The following is a 21,187-nucleotide window of genomic DNA, read 5'->3' as shown; positions in this document are numbered from 1 at the left end:
TATCCCACCTATGACTTCAACCACAGCTACAGTGGCTAATTCCAGAAGCTGACAGTGTTCTACCTCAAGCACCACTGTCTTTCCATTTTTTGCCCCAGAGCCGTCAACATGCTGTAGCTCAACCCAGAAGGGGAGGGCACCACACTCCCTGAGTCAATCCTCAACCAGCAGTGGGGGAGGGAGGAATCATGCTAGAGAGACACCTTCCTCCTCTCCTTCAGTGAATGGTCCTGGGAGGCCTTCTGGCCTTCTCCACAGTCCTGGGAGCAAGACCTTCATAAAGCATTTGTATATCAGCTTCTCCTCCTCCCTGCCCCTCATTCTTGCCTCCAGGAGTCACTCCCTGAGCCCTCATCTCAGGCTTTGCTTTTGGGTGAACACAAACCAAGACAGGAGGAATTAGGAAAGTTACCACCAAGAAGACAAAGTTCAAGCTGCACGTTGCTTCAGAATAAATTAGGGCACAGAGACCTCAGAAACCAAAGTAATCTTGGAGTAACTGACCTGATCTGTGGTGAAGGCATTTGGAAACACAAGGCCCAGCTCCTTTTAAAGGCCTCTCCCATTTAGACCAACTAGTGTTGACTTTCCCTAAACCTGTGTTAGCCCCCAGGTAGATGTGGGTAGTGGGCAGAAAAATTGGGTGAGCACGTAGAGTTCTAGGACATTGTGTACAAACTGTTTCAACATCTTTTTATGTATTTTCTTAAATTTTTGTTGTCCTATAAACATATTCTCATTTCATCTTTTCCCTTCTCTCTTATCTATGTCACTCATCTTTTCAGTTATCTCTTTGCCCCTATTCCTGATATTTTTGCCTGCTCGTCCTTCTTAGGAACAATTTTTATCACCAATTCGAAGCCCTTTGAATTCTGCTTCCCTACCGTCTCTCACACCCGTACCTTCTCTTCTTCCCACACTGCCACCCTCAGTGGAAACCCCATTACCACATGCCTCAGTGATTGCCAGCAGTCTCCTGCCCCTTGCCACCACACTCCATCCCCAGCTTAGCTCCAGGAATATCATCTACCTGACACAAGATGGGATTATAACTGACATGTGGACAGGGAACCCGGAAATGCCAAATCCTACCTTCTCCCAGTGAGCTTCTAAGATAAGTTTACCACTGTACGAAAGGAGCAAGTGAGTAACAAGGTGTTGTTTTGTTATTTGCAGGCTTAAAATCCTAATGTAGAACTTTCTAGAAAACAAAAGACTGGAGAGCATGTCTGAGTACCAAGGACAAGGAAGATGTCCACCCCCTCAGCTCAAGACAAAACTCCACAGCCCGGCACCCAAGACTGAGGGCAGGATGGTATCCACATTCACATGACTGAAGATTAGAGAAATGTGTCCCATTACTCTTCCAGATGCCAGAAAACAAGAGGAAGAGAGCTTTCTTCCAAAGAGGACGTTGGAGAGGATAATGAGGAGGAAGAAGATGACCATAAAATGCATCTGTACGCTTGGGTTAAAAAGGGATTTGTGAAACAAGTAGACAATGATCTGAGGCGAAATGGGCTGGCACCAAAAAGACACGACCACAGTGACAAAGACAATTAAAAAATAGGTAATTTAGTTGAACATCAGTGGCATCTCTAAAGAAAAATGGAAGGTTTAAGTCTAGTCCATGCAGTTTGGATCACAGAAGCTTAACGTGGTTTGTACAGACCTCGAAAGAAAATCATCTATCAAGTTGTCACCAAGCAAGGACTGCACAGACACTAAACAAGGTACCCTGGGAAGTCAAACTTCTCCCTATATTATCATCATATGCTGGTGCCGGGAAGGGAACACACAGGTCTAGTTTGAACCTAGAAGTGGGACTATCCAGAGTGGCACAGGTACTCGGTGGAGTCAAGAGGAAGCAAGGAAATCACTGTCCACCCATCCAGGTAGGCTGGCATTTCCCCCTCCGGGAAGGAATGAAAATGGGTGAAAGACGAGGCCACGAGTATATTTCTCCCTTTAGAAGCCTCCCTGTGCTTTTTGCTTTTGCTAAGCATCAGGCTCAATTGTCAGGTCTATTGTCAGTCAAACCTGAACTATCTGACTCAGGGGAGAAAATCCACAGAATGTCAGGGATAACTCTTCCTTCATTCTTGTGGTCCTTCTTCTAATACTTTCACCCATAAGCAGTGCCTCGTTTGCATTGCCCTCAGAAATTTCTGAAATGGGTCAAGAAAGGCCACTCATTTAACTCCAAAGTCTACTACCTAAGAATTTGCCCCATTCTGTATCCCAGCTACATCATCCAACCTGGCTCCTCAAAGAAGGTCATGCAAGGCGCTTAACCCCAAACCGGCAAGGTAAGAATGAAATTAAGACCATTATGAAGTTTCCACACAAAAGTTCTATTTCCAACAATGCCATCACCCTTCTGGTGTTGTCTCAGAGACAGTAAAGTCCTAAAATCAAATCTCCCCCACTTTACCGCTTAAAAAAAAAATCAAAGTAGCACAACAGCCTTTGCAGAATTTTGTTGTTTCACGTAGCCCGAATCTGAGAGATGGCTCTTTTGAACCTGGATGGAATCTTCAGGAGCTACAGTGTGGGCTGGCTGCTTGCTTGCATTGGTGTAGCCCTTCCAATGTCTTCCAGGTAAGATTTATCCAATGCTAAGTCTCCCAGGGGTCCCACTTTCTGAAATTCCAAACTCATGGGTCACATCAGAATATCTCAGTCCCAATCTCACCCCATAAAATATCACCATTCACTCCAAACGCTTATCATGTAAACACTACTTTCTTTATCCCCAAGAGAAGGCTGGGGGGAGGAATGGTGCAGAGAAGTACGGCTTTAATCACATTACTTCTACTCAAAACCTGAAATGGTTCACCGATGTTTAGACAATGAAGCACTACTATATCCTTCTCCTAGTATTCAAGGTTTTCCCGTATCTAGCCAAAACTGGGCCTTCCACATCCGCATGCTCTATCTGCTGTTTCCCCCTTCTCTCTCTCTCTCTCTCTCTCTTCCTTCCTGCCTCCTTTCCTCCTTCCTCCCTCCTCTCTAGACTCAACTCATTAATTAAGTTCCATTCAGATTCCATCTTTTCGATGAGACTTCCCTGGCCATCTACACACAGTGCTATCTCCTCGCCATCCCTCCCCTGCCCCCACCGCCACACCCACCCATCCCTGAACTCAGGGACCATCACTTGTGCTCTTCATGTGCCACTGAACACTCCTGTCCTTGGCTACCCAGTGACAAGGCAAAGACCAAAACTGTTCCCTCTGTATACAAAAGGTGATCACATCCTGCGCAGAAATTGGTTTTAAGGGTCAGAAAGATCTCACTCTACAAGGACCTGATTTTATGTCACTTAGTGTTCTATCCAAAGAATAGAAGCTATTCTAGCCAGGTTATGCAGGAATGAATTATTATAGGGCACTCACAGCTTACAAGACCACTGGAAGTACTCAACAAACAGGTTGAGCTTTCCCAAATGACTCTCCAAACCACAGAAATAACTGGGCCACCGAAAGAGCTACTGCGTCTCTCACAATCAGGAAGCTATGGCTACATCATCAGTCTCACAATCAAGAGACCACCACACCTGCCATGATCCACACCACTGGAAGCATGCCCCACCTGCCCCCTGCCTTTTGACACCCTCAAAGACAGTGACTGGACCCCGAGACCAATACATATGGCTCCGTAACTGTGCCTGACAACAGAAAGAGCATAAGCTAGTCAGCTGCTCACTTCAGCCCCCACACATTCATGTAAGTGCGTCTGACAGGCAAAGTCTAAATCCTACCTAGAACTTGACCTGCGAGGGAGTCTGGGAAATATAGTTCTTAGCTTTCCAGCCTCTACAAGAGGACAAGGCCCTAGAAAGAGGGTGAAATGGCTGCTGAGGGTCAACCCATCATATCTGCCAGAAATGGATAGATATGTTAACCTTGCCTCTGATCTGCCCCTCAAATTCACACGCGGTTGAATTGTCTGCAGTCCCTGATATTTTTTAATTCATTTTGGTGACCACCACTCCCCCAACTGTGTCAAACTCTTAATAGTCTATAATCTGCATATGAACATTTCAGTACACTAAGGCAATAGTTCTCAAATTTTAATGGGAAAATTATTACAGACCCCCCAGTGTTTGTCAAAATTATTTTTATTACAACGTTATTTAAAATGTAGAAACATAAAAACAGTTACAAAATTCTCATGGTTACAAAATCTAAAAAAAAATAACTATAAAAACCAATTTGCAAATTAAACACAAGCAAAACTCTAAAATGAATGAAATGGAAACTAACCACATTTCTTTAGCATGATTAATGATGTTGTTTTGTTCAAAGTAAATCACCAACCCTTGGACCCAACAGTGGGAAAATTCATTTGCACATCTCACATTTCACATGTTAATGGCTTGATTCTTTTGATTTTGAGCAGGATGGCCCATTGTTTCAGTCACTGTCAGTATCAATACCATTATTTTTCCGTTTTAACAATGAACTCATTTTTAACCACTGATTTTTAATGGGCCAATCAATTTAATGATGCATTCCCAAATAGAGTGCTGAAAATTTTAAAGCACCATTTAATGAAAACTTCTTCAGTGCACAATTACTAATACCCTTATTGTTAATGAACTGTTGAAGGTTGGTTTGCACAAAGAGGTGGCCCGTATAGCACAGCCCTGTGCCGTGAGCATGGTACTAATGGCCACAGTGCAGGCTCTTGGGGTGGTGCACTCAGTGCTACCCGGCATGGGGAAATGACTCATTCCCCCCACCTCCTTTCTTTGTAGGAACTACTATGAGTCCTTGCTCCTATAGTTTGTTTGAGCTTTACCAACAGGCTCATAAACATAAATGTAAACAGGGACAGTATTTGGTTATGCTAGTTCCCATAACAAAAGGAACACCTACCTTCAAATCTGTAAGAACAAGACAGGAAATCCAATAGGGAAAAATGTGCAAAAAATGTGAACAGTCAATTCAAGGAAGTGGAAGGTGAATGGCCACCACACATGAGCATTGATGCTCCCACTGACACAATGAACTGAATCAGTGATTCGGCTTACTTAACTGTTTAACAGTCTAATTAACTGAATTAAAATAATTAGGAGATACCACTTTATATCCGTGAAATTGGCAAAATTAAAAAGTCAGGCAGTACCAATATTTGTGAGCATAATGGGCAAATATCTGGGGGGAGGAACATTTATGCCCTAAAGGTGGAGAAGAAGACCGAGTGCAGCCATACCGGAAAGCAATCTAACATGACTTAAGTCTGCTTATAGCCTGTGACCCAGAAATCTCACTCAGGTGCACATCCAAGAAGAGCTCACACCCAGGTCTGTGAAGAAATATATGTGAGGATTTTTTTTTTTTTTTGCAACACATTTTTTTTTTCTAGCAGGAGTTTGGTGATAAGGGAGGCATACATCATTAGGGGAATGGATAAGCAAAATATAATGCCAACTCAATATGGAAAACACAGAAGCAATAGACATAATGAACTAGAAGTTCATATAGTAACATAGATAAATCTTAGAGAGCTTTGTGTTGGTTACAAGAGTTAGAATAAGATCTCTATTATAAACCAAAACATTGCATACACAAATGCTATGTATTTTTCAAAGATATATATCTATTCCAAGCTACATACCAAATACATCAGAGTGGGTGCCCACAGGGAGAAAGGATATAGGATAAGTATGTGAACAAACATGTGACAGATCTTGAAAATAGAATCAAAGGGATTTGGTGATGGATTGGAAATGAAGGTGAGAAAAAAAGTAGGTATTAAAATAAACAGCAACATCCTGATAATATAGAAATTCAGCCTACGTGATGCTGATAGAAAAGGAGAATATTGGAGAAGGACATTATGGGAAAAAGGGAGTGAAAACTAAGTATTCAGTTGTGATTGAGGGCCCAAGGTCATCCATGTAGAAATGTGGAGATGAATTTGGGTAAGTGGGTCAGGACCTCAGAAGTGAAGTCTGGTCTAGTTTATTACTTAATTAACAAGCTAACCTGATATAACATAACAAAGCTGCAAATACAGATGTTCAATAAAATAAAATTTTAGTGTGGTATTACTCTGCTCCATGAGGTAATTCAGGGGCTCAGGCTCTTCCATCCACCCCCGAAGTGTGTCTTCACTGGGACGGACAAAGCTAGGTTACTGCTGTCTGTATCACATCCTGTGGGAAGGAGAGAAGAGGGGAGGTCCAAGGCAAGTGGCTTGTTTTCAAAGTGGAACTAACCAAAAGTTTCCACCACTTCTGCTCGCCACCAATTGGCTCAAACTTGGCCAAACCCCAAAGCTGGCCACAGCTAGCCACAAGAAAGGCAGAGAATGTTGGGTCTAGCAAGGAAACCCAGGGCCTGGTTGCAAGTGAATTAATACGGAAGAAAGGAGAACAGATCTGGGAGCAACTAGTGGCCTTCCCAAGCCAGCAATTACAGTCATGAGTGGACAGGTGGAAGGAAAGCCAAGAAAGCCAGTAAGATCGTAGAAGATGGCGGCACAGATAACTAAGGAAACAGGGAGACCAAAATTAAGGGAAGTCTACATTTAATGATGGATGCCGTAGGAGGATCCCAAGAAGTAGACTGAAAACCAGTGGAGACGTAGCACAGCCGTGTGTCACAGAAACCAAAAGCTGACCCCAGGAAACAACCCCCCATAGCAAGAGCGAGAGTTTATGTATAAACATCCCATCTTCTTCCCTCCACCCAGGAGCAGTCTCTCAAGGACCGCTGTGGACTGAACCCCAGCATGCCCACAGAGGAGACCTGCTTGTTAATTCACACGGATCTACTTCCTTTCCTTCCCTGTCTCACTTCCCTAAACCTATACAGCTTCCTGAGACTGCTTTGGGGGGGGGGGTACCCAAACTCCACCAAGGCCTCAAAATGCACTCTGCAAGTGTTATTGTGATGCTGCTTTTATGATTCCACACTTGTTCAGAGCAGGCTAGGGCTGGAGCCCTCCCTCAGGGCCCCAGCTGCAGACTAAAGAATTTATAACAAAGCTCATAAGCCTGTATCTCTGGGCCACATCATCCACACTCCTACCAGCTACGACTATGACAGATCAGACTGCTCCCTAAATTTAATGCCCTGCTGAGCTACAACAACAACAACAACAACCAAAGAAAGGGGGGGTTGGCCAAGTGACCCCCCCAGACACTTCACTCCCAAGAAAATAAATAAACTCTCTATCTCCGATGGCAACGTGGGAGATGTTTTATTTTCACACATTTGCTCTGCACCTTCCAGGCTGGACTCATGAATCCTCAGTTTTTATCTTGGCGCTATATTAAATGGGAATTCAACTGAATGATAGTGGTCACGTCTCACAGGAGGCTCAGCCCACACTGGGACAGAGCAGTTGGCAATGATGGGCAAACAGCCCACAAGGCAGGGAAGCAACTCTCTCAGGGGCCCTAGGGACAGTGCTTCTTGTCCCTCATACAAGTCCTCCTCGGCACCTTCTTGCCTCAGTTGCTCTCCGTGGAAAGTGGAGCCCCACAGGGAACCTGGCCTTTTACTCATCGCTCTGCCCAGCACTTAGAGGAAGCTCTGTGTATTGCAGCTGCCTTCCTGGGGACAAACAACTCTGAGAGAAGAGATTGCTTTGAGGTTGAACTTTAGATTTCAGATATTGCCTAAATCTAGATTTGAAAGTTTGGTTTAACATTTTAAGGTTGTGTCTGTGTTCTAGGAAGATAAAGCAGGGCAGAGAGAATGACGAAGGGCTAAAGAATAAAGCCTCCTCCATCCTACTCCCCCTTTGTGCCGAGAAAACTTATAATGATTCTTAACCTTTTTTGGGTCAAGTACTCCTGAGACACTGATGAACGCACTGGAGACTGCCCCCAGGAACATACACATGCACCCAAATACCAGAGATGCTGCCTTCCCTTCCCCTGGCCCTCAGAAGAAGGACTTCTGCTAACTAAGGAGGAAGAAGAAGATTGACAATAAGAAAGAACAGCAAGAAGAACAAAGAGAGGCAAAAGCAGGAGATAGGCTTGGACGGTACTTTATAGATCAAAATCACCTTCACATATGTTAACTCGTGAAAGGTACAGAATGATCCCGTGGAAGGCATACAAGGGACTCCCAATCCCACGTGGGAGTCAAATGACTCCAAGGCATCTTGGAAGAGGTGCTTCCAAGGGAGACCCCTGAAAGAGGAGTAGGAATCCACCAATGGGGAGGGGAAGAAGGGGGTTCAAGGCCAAGAGGAAAGCAAAGGTCTACAGGTAAGAAAGAGAAAGTGTGGGTGTGCATGGTAGGTAATCCTCCATCTAAGAATTGTTAGACCACATCTCTCCTGTACTCATACCCTCCAAAGGCTTTCCCTCTCACTCTGAGTAAAATCCTAAGCCTTACAATGGCCTAGAGAGTTCTGCATCACCTGCTCCTGTCCCCCCAACCCCAGGGGCCTCTTGGATTTCACCTTCTATTATGCCCAAATGGAGAGAATGCAGAGCTAGTGGTAGGAGAATGAGAGGAGACAAAACCATAGCTAGCTGCTACCTGACCCCTGGTTGAAATTCTGAGAATGGGGGTGGGGGGGGGGTGGGGGGTGATGGATTCCTCAAATAGGAAGAGGGCACTGGAGGGGCAGGTGGGACTGACGTTTGGCCTTCTAAGTATAACTCAGGGTGGCTGGAAGTGTTCTGCAGAAAATCCAAGTGCCCCAAGAGAGAGGCAATGGTGATTCAGGCACCTGGGGCCTACACCTGGGAGTGAGGCTAGGGGGTGAGGAACGGGTGTGCATCTGGAGCTCCTGGGGCCGGGGGCAGTCTTCAGAAGGGCTGAGAGGGCCAGTGGATTGGTGAGGTCCATGTGGACGCATGAACGGTATGTGGCCCGGTCAACCAGTAGTCACAGCAGGACCAAGGACATGAACCACAGACAAGGTTCATGCCAACGGAGTAGCAAGGAGGTGAATCTCCCTTGACACCTGGAAACGTAAATCACCCCAGAGAGAGGGGCGTTGCCAAGTAGTAACCAAAACACTGAGTATTAACCAGGGCTATTCATAGAGACAGGAAGTGAAATGGCGGTTATCAGACACCGGGGGCAGGGAGAGTTATTTGACGGGTATTGAGGTTCTGTTCGGGATAATGAAAAAGTTCTAAAGACGGGTAACATTGATGGCTGTACAATGATGTGAACAGCGTAATACCCCTGCACACTTAAAACTGATTAAAATTGGGGTGCCTGGGTGGCTCAGCCGGTGAAGCGTCCGACTTCAGCCCAGGTCACGATCTCGCAGTCCGCGAGTTCGAGCCCCGTGTCGGGCTCCGGGCTGATGGCTCAGAGCCTGGAGCCTGCTTCCAGTTCTGTGTCTCCCTCTCTCTCTGCCCCTCCCCCGTTCATGCTGTGTCTCTCTCTGTCTCAAAAATAAGTAAATGTTAAAAAAAATTTAAAAAAAACCTGAGTAAAATGGTACATTTTATGTTATGTATATTTTGTCACAGTAAAAAAAGTATTTAAAAAAGGCAGCATTAGTCAAGTTACCTTGAATTGGCAGGATTACTTTTTTCTACTCCTGAGCGGAAAAGGAGCCATGTAATCATTTGAGTTCAGTTACAGAAAAATAAAGTTTCATTGCTCTCACAGCTGAGCTCGGCGACTATGTAAATGCCCATCCCCAGCTGAGCTCGGCAACTATGTAAATGCCCATCCCCTATGTATTTTTGTGAAGTGGAAGTGGTCCATGCCACTGGGGTGTAATAAGGCCATGGGAGAGGCAGGAAGAGGGAAGAGGGAGACACAGCCGGGGAGATATCAGTGACCAGATGACAAAGTCCTTGTAAGTTATGTTAAGGAGTTGGAGAGAATGAGGGAGCCATCGAAGGGGTTTAAACTAGCAGAATGACATGATCAGCTTTATATTCTAGGAAGAGTATGCTCATTTGGCTGCCATGTGAGCAAGGGGTTGCTGGAAAGGGTGGAGGGTAAAAATAAGGGTAGCAGGACAGACAGGAAGCAATTCCAAGCAAGCGATGAACTAGGGTCGTGACCATGGAATCGGAGAGCTGGGTGTGGCTTAGGGGCAATTTGGGTATCAGTGACTGGGGCAAGGCAGGGTAGGAGGGAAAAAGAAGCATCAGTGTTGAGACCCAGGCCCTTCTTGGTCAACAGAGGGGAGGATGGTCACTGGGATAAGCAAAAGAGAAGAAGAAAAGCAAATTTGGTTGGGGGCAAGGGTGCTTCTTTCTGCCTATTGGCAGTCAGATATATTTATGAAAGACTCGGCCCTTCCAGCCATAAAACCATGACCAGCTGGCCTGGAAGCAACTTCAAAGAGCACGGAGACCAATATCTTCGTGTCACCTGAGCTAAGCCTTGAAAGGGGAGCACATTTCCATCCACAGGGAATCAAGTTGCAGAGATAGGGATGAGCCAGGTTGTGGAGGGAATGATCTACATCAAGACTCTAGAATTTTATCCTAGCAGTGCTGTGCTGGATGGACTGGTGGGGAAAGACTGAAGAAAAGAGGCAGGGAATTTCAGATTGCGATAAGAATGATTTTCCTTTAAGCCTCAGGAGCCAGACGAACCTGAGTCTCTCAGCATGGCTTTCGGCTGGCACCTCACCACTATGGAACCCGACTACCACTTGCAAATGAGGAGCTCTTGACATTGATCTCGGGGCTTAAATGAAATAGCATCTCAGTGCCTGGCACACAGTAGCTGCTTCATAAATACTTGTTTCTTTGTGTTTTCCCCAGTCAGTCCCACTGCCCAATTACCCACCTTTCAAAGATGCTCATATTGAACGAGTAACACTAGCATGGTTTTCCCAGCTCATTACGAAAGCCAACCCTCTCCAGTCACCCAGAACCTCTCCTCACCCCATGATTTCCTCCACAGGCTGGTCTATCCCAGAAGCGTATAAATGCATGCGGCTGGAGACAACGACGGGATTGTCAGACTGGACGTTTCGGGTGGACATGTCGGAGCCTGCATGGTTCTGCCTCCCATCCCATTTTATGAGAACACATTGGCTCAGATCTGTTGGAAAGCCTCTTCTCACGTATTAATTATGCCCCCACTAATTACACAGAAGGATTCAGGCAGCGTTATGGGAAGGGATGGGCACTGAGCAACCCAGGAGAGACATGATGAGCTTGGCTTTTGCTTTGCACTTGAGTCCAGTCTGAATTTCAGAACAATTTTGACTGCCTTTCCTTCATTCTCTATGTACAAGGAGTAGGATTGTAGCCCCTGATCTGGTGGGCCAGCAGAGCTGCATGGGGCTGGATGTGAAGGGGAATATAAAGGGGCCATGTATGTTCCCTGACTCTGGTACCCCACCAACTGTAGGACGGCACACCCCCTATTTAATAATAGGCTCCAGAAAGAGCCAGGGGGAGGGATACTCCCACACTCAATGTCCACCTGCCACTGCAGGAGCACTACAATGTAAAAGAAAAGTGGGTATGTGAACAATGAGAAAATGTGGTGTCTATTTTGCAAGCACAAGAAGACAAGGGCTGGAGGGTTTGGGTCCAGGATGAGGACCCATTCTGCTTTCTCTCCCCGCAAAACATACCCCTGTGGAGCCAGCAGCCTCCTGCACCTCCAGGAGATCCATCAGGCCCAAGTTCCAGAGAGGCCACCCCACCTCCTAGGAGGCCATCAGCCCCTGTGATCAGCAACGGAGCCTTCTCCGGACTGGTCAGCGACCACTGACAGCCAAGGAAAGGTCTTTGGACCACCAGACAGTCTGTGAAAAGTGGAAATCCAGGGCCATCCAAGGACAATCCACCCCCCCCCCCACACTGTCCCCTTGAGGTTTGGCAACTGCAACCACCTCCCCTGATTCCTGTCTGCTACCCTGGACCAGATACTCCCGGGGGGGAAGGAATCTGTAAAAACTATGTGACCCAAAAATATGCGGTATTTATTTACAAGGTGGTGCTAGTGAATAGCTCATTTATCCTGAGGGGGGAAAAAAATGGTCCAAATGAGTGCCTTCAGGCTATGAGAAACAGTCTAATGGAATCTTTTAACATGTGAATATCTTTAATGATCGAAATAGCACATGTTCATTGCAGAAAAACGAAAACTAAGAACGCTTCTACATAAATGCACGCACATGTCCACAAAAGCACACATACAAGAACATTCTTTGCGATATTATTTGAGATGGTAAATAAATAGAAAGTGCTTAAATGTCCAACGAGGTGGAAAGGGTTGCGTAAAGTCCAACCTTGCAGGATGAAAGGCACAGCATAGGGAACACAGTCAGTGGTATTGTAACAGTGCTGTATGGTGACAGATGGGAGCTACGCTTGTGGTGGGCACAGCATAAAGTATAGAGTTCTTGAATCACTATGCTGTAAACCTGAAACTAATGTAACGTTGCGTGCCCACTCCATTTCGATAAAAGAGAAACGTACATCCTTGCAGCATGGAAAGAGGTTAATGATAGCGTCAAGTGAAAGATGAAGGCAGAGACCAATAGGCATGGTGTAACTCCATGGATGGAAGAGTTACTTTAAAAGTTTTTATGCATTTACAGAGAAAAGGTCCTGGAAAGATACCCACCCATGGATATGGGTTATTTCCAAGGCGATAGGAAAGGGTGAAAGGAGCAGAAGTCTGGTTTTACAGCTTAGATACATCTGAATTCTGCAAGTTTGGAAGTATTGCTTTCCTAACTCAGAATTGAGAAATGAGAGAATTCACATTACCAATAAATAAATAAACACCATACAAAACCCTGGAGATAACCCTGCCGGGGGTGTCTACTCTTGCAGGTTTTGTTACGCAAATAAGACGGTACTCATAGCCGAAATTTGTCTCTAAATAATATGTCGTGCACATCTTTCCAAGTCAACAAGCAAACATTACAGTTTTAAGGACCATCTCCTATTCCATTGCATGGATGTACTATATTTACTTAAACAATCTCGTGTTGGTAGACATTTAGATTGTTTCTCATTTTCTTTCATTCTTTTTCAAACAAAAACAATGCAGTAATGAACATCCTTATTGCTGGATTTTTGCTTGTAATCATGATCATTTCCTTAGAACTAAGTCCTAGAAGTAAAACTGTGGGGTGAAAGGTCGTGTATATTTTAAGATTCTTAACACATATTGCCAACGTGCCTTGCAAAGAGGTCGCAAGGTCTCTAATCCCTTATCCACAAAGCCCTGAAAACTGAGAACACTTTACAAGTTTAACATCTCAATTCATTTGTTGTCAGACCCTGACCTGAATGGACACAAGGCTATTTCCAGTCTTTATTTATCCCACTGAGTATGAATATTTGTACATTTCAGGCAGACACATAAATGTGTGCATTGCCCTGATTCCTACAGGGGGTGTTACATAATATACAATTTATACATCATATTGTTTTTCAAAAATCTGAGAAATTCAACATCCCAACACGTTTCGGGCCCCATGGGTTTCCAGTAAAGGACTGTGGACCAGTGCTAATTCATGCTGCCCCAAGCAAAGTATGAGAGTGCCGTTTTCATAAGTGCTTTCACCTTTGCTAATCTGAATTTTGAAAATCCTAAATTAGGTGGGGCACTTTTCTCCAGTTATCTGGCCATTTGAATGCCCCCTGGAATAGCCTATCAGCTGCCGTCTGAGCGCCTTGGTCCTGGCTCCCCTTGGTGAGGCCATGGGTCTCTGGGCTCTGACGCGTTCCTGCTGTCGATCATGTCTTCACATCCCCTTCCGGGACCACTGGCCCAAACTCTCACATCAGCACTTCCTCCACTGTCTGTGGGAGCTTCTCGCCCTCTGCTTCCTCCTCTCTGGTTCCCACTTCCCACAATGGGGGGACACCATTCTTTTCTAACCCATCCAGGTACTGGATGGAGAGAAGGAGGAGCGGGGTCCCACAGAGACACAGGACCCCTGGTAATACTAGTGCTTTAGGAAATCTTCTTGTTTCCAGGAGGCCTGGGACTCTGATGGGGGTGCTGGGTCAGTGTAGATTCTAGGGAAGACTCACACCAACCATAACCCACACCTCTGCCCTGGAGGCCAACCCACCCTGCCAGAGCCACCCTCCGTGTAGGCTTTTTTCTACCACTGTCATTTACAGCAGTCAAAATGACCATGAAATTATAGATATAGCCATTCAGGGAGACTGACCCTAGCAGTCTGGCCCCAGCGCACCACTTGGAATCACTGGGGTCAAAAAGGCTGCAGGAAACCCAGGCACACTGACTCAAGGGAGCCAGCACCTGGCGGGGGGGGGGGGGGGGGGGGGAGATACCCAGGGGCAAGATATACCAACAGGAACATAACACTGATGTCCAGGGACGATGCACCATCACAGCTGCCCCAGGTATCTGGAAGTTGGTGGCTATGCCTGTCTCACAGATGCGACTTTGAAGCAGAGGGTCACCCGTGGCTGATGCACATAATTTCCTCCCTTCAGCCCAGGCCCGGGGCATGTCACAGAAACACACAAAGGCTAGGCAAAGGGATCAGGAACACAACTGGGGAGGCTACAATCAGAAATGTGTCTCAGAGAGTGCTGCTAGGGCCTGGGGAGGGGATGTCTGAATCCCAATAAAGCATGACCCTGAGACCCCACGAGAACAGCTGCAGCCAGCGTAGACAGTAACAACCAAAAGAAGGGTCCAGATGCAGAGCCTTTAAGAGCACATATGTGACAACTCACATCCTCAAGACAAACAGTGTTTCGGTAACAGTATCTGAATGTCCAAGACCACTTGAGCAGGCTTTGGGAAGGGGGCCTACAGGATATGCAGATATTTCCACACACGAGGTATCCCCATGGCTCTTAATCTGGGATATTAACAGGGCTCACACATTGGTTCTAGCATTTTAGTAAGTTACTTAAATTTTCTGTGCCTAATTTTTTCTCATCTGTACAGTAGGGATTGTCATCAGGGTCAAAAGAGATCATATCTGTAAAGCACATGGAATAGTACCTGGTACATAAACATGGACTAGTATTATTGTTGTTTTATTTTGATTCTGAGTATTATTAGTATTATACAAGAAGAGCCAAAGGTCTTTGTCATGAGCCTGGACAGTGTGTTGTGGAAAGCAATAGATAAGAGAACAATAAACAAAGAAGGCGCCGTTATCAAGGGTTGAGTTCTGAGTCCTGAACCACAGGGAATCCTTAATTTCATCCAGTTAATAAAACGTATGTGAGAAGACACAGTGGAAATGGTCGAATCCCAAGACAATGCAAAAGGACTGAGAGGACAGCAACTGAGAGGACTTCAAGGAAACCTGCTCGAACCCTGGTGGCCGGGCGGTGAGCCCTCCAACTGCAGATGCAGCCCCTGTAACAGTCCTGGGGACATGCAGGGAAAGGGACAAGCCACCAAGAGGGGGATGAGCATATGCAAAATGAGTGGGTTCATAAAGAGAATTTCCTCTCCACAGCTGCAAAAGTTAAGGACACTTAGAGAAAGTCAGAAAACTGCAGGAGATTAAAAGAAGGGCTTTGCCACCGTGCACCGAAATAGTCTCCAGTGGCTGAAGCCTGTCCCCAAGAGAAACATGGAAGCCGAGACAAAATGGATTCGGTGCATCAGTGGAATGTCACAAGTCTCCATGAGCTTTGGCTCTCATGGCCAACCCAGAGCCCCACCCAGACTTTGGCTGGGTTGGGAAGGTGGATTCTGTGGGAGAAGCTTCCCCCCAGGACAGAGAGGCGGTGAGGCTGGAACATAGAGGCTCAGGGAAGAGGGAGGTGGTGGTGGGAGGAGGGCAGGGGTGTCAAATGAACAAACACCCACGTGGTCATTTTCAGGTGTTCACGCTCCACTCTAGGCAGCAGGGCCGGGCTCTGGGTGGACGTCCTGGCCCTGCATCCATGTTGCGTGAAAGCCACAGAGGCAGAGAGAAGCTGTCTGTGGCCCCCTTGCCATTTCTCAGAGCTGAGGGACTTGACTTGTTACTTGACAGACGTCAGTTACGTCTACCCTTGGTGAATCGGGTGAGAAACACAACACCACAAAAGGGAGGAGACTCGGATTCTGAACAGATACCAAAACTGGCTTCAGCCTAGCACTTCTGGGGAAAGAAAGACCTTCTTGGAGTTAAGGGCATATCATCAAAGAGTTGTGAAGGATTATTTCAGGATAATAAGATCCTTTCGGGCATTTCTAAACCGGCATTCTAAAATAAGGTGGCAAGAGGGAGAGAAATACAAAACATGACCATTTATTTTGTGTGTGCATTTATACATGTATACATATAACAAAAATTCCTATATATATGTACACATACATATATTTATCACGCATGTTTCATATGTATATATTTATATATGTACGCACATACGCAAATACCAAAAAGGGAATATTTACTGACCATTAACGCAATTTATCACTATATATGTGAACAAAATATGTAAACGAAAGAGAGGGAGCAAATATACCCAAAATGTCAATGATGAGATTCTGCGTGGGAGGATTACAGCCCATCATTTTCAATTTTGGGTTTTTCTCTGTTTTTCAAATTTCCAATGTTTTGGGGTTTGGTATGGTTTCTTAGAGAAGGTGTTAGACTGCCATGCCCTGTGTCCCAGGGAACTCGTTGAGCCTCGTACAAATGTGGCCAGCTTGTCCCCAGCAGCTTCACAAGAGGCATATGTGGAAGGGTACAGTAGCTAAACCCCAAAAAGTCCAGCTGTATCTTTTTCCCACTCTGCGCACAAAACAAAAACGAATTTTTCCACGGCAACCTACCACCTCCTCCCTTAGACACAGAGGCCACTGTCAGCTTTTAAATAGCAGCGTCATGCCTTGTTCCTCTTCATATATACAACTTGAGAAAAAAAAAAGAACAGTCCAGAAAAGACATTCTAAATTGTTATGACTGACATGCCAGTTCAAACTGACTATGGTTATCTGGGTGGTGAGAGCAAATAGGATTATTATTCTATTTCTTTATACTACTGCTATAATATGAATTAAAAAAAATTTTTTTTACACTTTTATTTATTTTTGAGAGAGAGAGTACAAGCAGGGGAAGGGCAGAGAGAGAATGAGACGCAGAATCCGAAGCAGGCTCCAGGCTCCAAGCCCTCAGCACAGAGCCTGATGTGGGGCTCGAACTCACGAGCTGTGAGATCATGACCTGAGCTGAAGTCAGACGCTCAACCAACTGAGCCACCCAGGTGCCTCTGAATTTTTGAAAATAATAAGATATGAAAGTTACATTGCCATACCCCTCAAATAAATGGTTTTAAGGAGAAGAAAAGGTAAAATCTCTTTGCCTCTCCATGCCCTCAGGAGAAAATTAAGTCTCTTTACATAACTCATAAGGCCCCACATGATCTTGTCCCTAACTATTTAGTGACATTTGAAGCATTTGTTTGAACTATATGAAGTTGTTGCTTTTCTTAGTCAAGAATGGTCAAGTACTGGCAACTTTGTATGGTTGAACCTACCCAAGGCCCTCTTCCTCAACTGTGTGCTGCTCCATTGGCCTGCAAGCCTCAACCCCTTCTGAACCCCAGTCCTTCCCCTCCCTACCCCTTACCCCCACTGCCTCTCCTTGCTCACCTCTACCCTTTGAAGCCTTTCAGCCTCTTGTCACTTCTTGCAAGCAGCCTTGGATATGGGATTACGGCCCCCTCCTAGGGGATTCCCAAACATCCCATCTGTATTCGCTCATTCAACAAATCATTATTACGCACCAGCTGTATACATATATGTTTATATATGTATACACACACATAAATACCAAAGAGTGAATATTTGCTGACCATTAACCCAATATGCTTTATCACTATATACATATACGTGCTTGTGAACACAATATATAAAGAATACATATCGCAATCTAGCCAAAATCTAAACAGTGGGGGTACAGTAGTGAAAAAGGGAAAGTCAGTGACCCCTAGTCATACTATATGATAGTCTGCTCTGGTTCTTCTAATCTCCACTGAACCGTGCCCCCTTCTAGGTCACACTCTTTGTCTAGTGCACCATTACACGGCCACAGCTCCACGTACTGGTCATGAGATTCACATGCTCGTTAGGATGGAAAATAAGCGAATGCTTCAGTTTCATCCAAGTATCTGTGACAGACTTTCTCTCCTGTTCCAGTTTCTTAAAGGTTATTACTCACAATTTATCTTATGACAAAAGGAAACAGCTGATTAAAGAAGCCCTCTTTTGTTCTGGGTTTCCTGGCCAGGTCGAGCAAGTCCTGTTTGCTTTGACCGCCTCTGGAGTGCTTGCTGGATGAGGTCAGGGAAGGGAAGGAGAACACCACCCGCCTGCTGTTGGAGTGGCAGGAAACCGGCTTCAAGCTCCCACTGTATGGTGAGGGGCAGGGGGGATGGAAGGGGTAGCAGGATGGTGACCAGCCTGGACAAACCCCGACCCGAGGAGACATGTGTATTGAACCCCTATGCCAGCCTCAGGATCTGACCAGCAAAAGCAGCCCATATGTACTCAGGTCACAGAACTCGAGGGCACCCAGGGACAAATCGGGAAACCAAGCCACCAAGCAGATGCAGCACTTGCCAAGATCACAGAGCCAGGCAGCAGGAAAGCCGAGAGTCAGACTGTGGCTTGCTACCCTGGAGTCCTTGCATTTTCCTGGAGAGGCGGTGGTGGGCTGGGGGGCAGGGCTGTCTAAAAGTCCTAGCTCCTGGCTTCCACTCAGCTATGAGGACTTTGGGTGATTAACCTGCCCACAGTTGTTTACTGAGCATCTATTATGTTCTAGCACCTGTCTAGGTAGGAAGTCGTGGGGGCGGTAAGTTCCCACCCTTGAAAATCCCCACAATGAGAGTGATGTGATTTGTGGTACCCATAAAGTTGTGCAACTCACCTGGGTGAATCAGAGGTTGTGGCTCGGGAAACCTTTGGAGGGGGAGGTGGCCTCTTCAGTCTGCCCCTCCCAGGGGCATAGACTCTGCTCCCTGAGTCCTGCCTCCTCAAGGTGGAAACTTTTACTTGTCTGAAGCATGCAGGAATTCTGAGAACCAAGATGACGCAGGGAAGGGAATTGGAATCTACAGTGGGCCAGGCCCTATGCAAGGCATTTACACTCTACGACTTTTGATCCTCAAAACGATCCTTTACAAACTAAGAGACTGAAGCATCAAAGAAAAGATCAAGAAGACCGAGTTCTGGAGTATTTGCTGCAAAGTCCCCAGCACTGTATTCCTTCCTCCGAGGCACTTGGAGTCCAATATTATACTGGACAGCACAGATCTTGCAGAACTTTTCTATCATCGCCAACAATTCTACTAAATAATGCTGGACGAAACCATGAGAGCTCATAAAAGCACTTTCCACTACCTTACATCTTCCACTCTCACTCCTTCCAAAAGTGACCAAGGAGCAGGGGACATTGTAGGTACTCAATAAATATTTGTGGAATGAATGAGGGAGGTGTGGCCGGAAGAACAAGAAGGAGGTGGCTATAGAGGTGAAAATAGAACTGATTTATCTGAGAAACTTAACAGAAGACCATGGGGGAGGGGAAGGGGGAAAAAAAAGAGAGGGAGAGAGCCAAACCATAAGAGACTCTTAAAAACTGAGAATAAACTGAGGGTTGAAGGGGGGGTTGGTGATGGGCATTGAGGAGGGCACCTGTTGGGATGAGCACTGGGTGTTGTAGGGAAACCAATGTGACAATAAATTTCATTTTAAAAAATAAATAAATAAAATAAAATAAAACAAAACAAAATAAAAAAATAAATGCACTCTCTTACGTTAAAAAAACAAAAAAAAACCCCACAAATAAATAAATAAATAAATAAATAAATAAATAAATGTTTCTATACAAAATTTAAAAAAAAAAAAAAAAAAGAAATGTTCACTACCTGGTTGAGGGCTTGTACAGAACGAAAGGTTCTTTCTCCATCACCCATCCCCATCCATGAAAACACAGAAATGAATGGCAATACAAATTATTGGAGCAATAAAATACATACCTACCTATTACCTTCTCAAATGATTCATGTCTGACTGTGTGCACTCACAGTAAAGCATTTCAGCTGGACCAAACAGTGGTTAACTCCGATGGGGGGCAGGAGTGCCTTTTCAAAGTGAAATTTTTTAGCCCCATTCAGGCCAGAATTTGAGAGCTAGGACACTGGAGTTCCTGTAACCCAGTTCCTTTGTGGTGCAGATGGGGAAACTGAGGCCCAGGCAAGCAGCTGGCCCATGATCACACAGCCAGGTTGAGGCAGACCTGTTGTGCCCATTTGCCACCTGGAATTCAGGCCAGAATGAGACACATGCTCCTTGTCAGAGTAGATGGACCAAGGAGCACGAAGCTCAGGTGGCCAGAGAACGAAGATTGAGATCAAGTTGATGAAGAAGCTTGGGGCAAAATAAAACAATAGATTCAGAACAACCCCCGAGCAGCAGGGTTGAGTAGATGCACATTAAGAAGGAGAAAAAAATTAGGAAATATCCAAGTCTGGCAGCACCGAATGTTGGGGAGGATGAAGGAAGCGGGCACTCTTGTGCACTGTCCGTGGGACTGCATATCGGTGGGGCCCTTCAGAGGACAAGTTAGCGTTGTCTCATAGAATTTAAAATGTGCATCCCTATGACTCAGAAATCCCAATACTTCTCTAGAGAAACAGTCACACGTGTGCACACAGGGACATACACAAGATTGTTAGTGGCAGCGTCGCCCACAATCAGGAGAAATTAGAAACAAACTAACTGTCTAACCATGGGGAGGGGTACGTAAAATGCCATCTATCCACTCTATGGAATACCACTAAGAAATTAAATAGAGCCTAGAAGACCCACCCAGGGCCACCACATCACACACCGTATCTTTGTATGAATTAGAGAAAGATAGCCCCCTCTGGGTAAACCAGTTAGAAAAAAGCAACCCTCCCTTTGGGCTAAGTTAGCACAGATGGGCTGAGTTTCAGCCTCCCTCATGCCCCCCTGGTTCTGTGACCAGAGAGCCGGCTTCTGAGTTCAGTCCTACCAAACTGAAGGACCATGTCAAATGGAAAAATAAGTCGCAGTATAGTCTATAAAATATTATGTCTTTAATATATTTAAACACGCATTCTTTATATGTTCTGTAGAGACATAAATATATAATGTGCATGTTAACAAACAGAAAAAAGACACGAGGGGTATACATCTTCCTGCAATGGCTGTTACCTCTCTGGGGAGGGGGGCACTGTGGGTCAAAGGGGCCTTTAATCTTATCCAAAGGGTTTTGATCTAATTTTTCACAAGGAGGA

The sequence above is a fragment of the Acinonyx jubatus genome, chromosome C2, assembly GCF_027475565.1.
Source record: "Acinonyx jubatus isolate Ajub_Pintada_27869175 chromosome C2, VMU_Ajub_asm_v1.0, whole genome shotgun sequence".
NCBI classification, from domain to species: Eukaryota; Metazoa; Chordata; class Mammalia; order Carnivora; family Felidae; genus Acinonyx; species Acinonyx jubatus.
Note: the sequence above shows the minus strand (reverse complement) of the source record.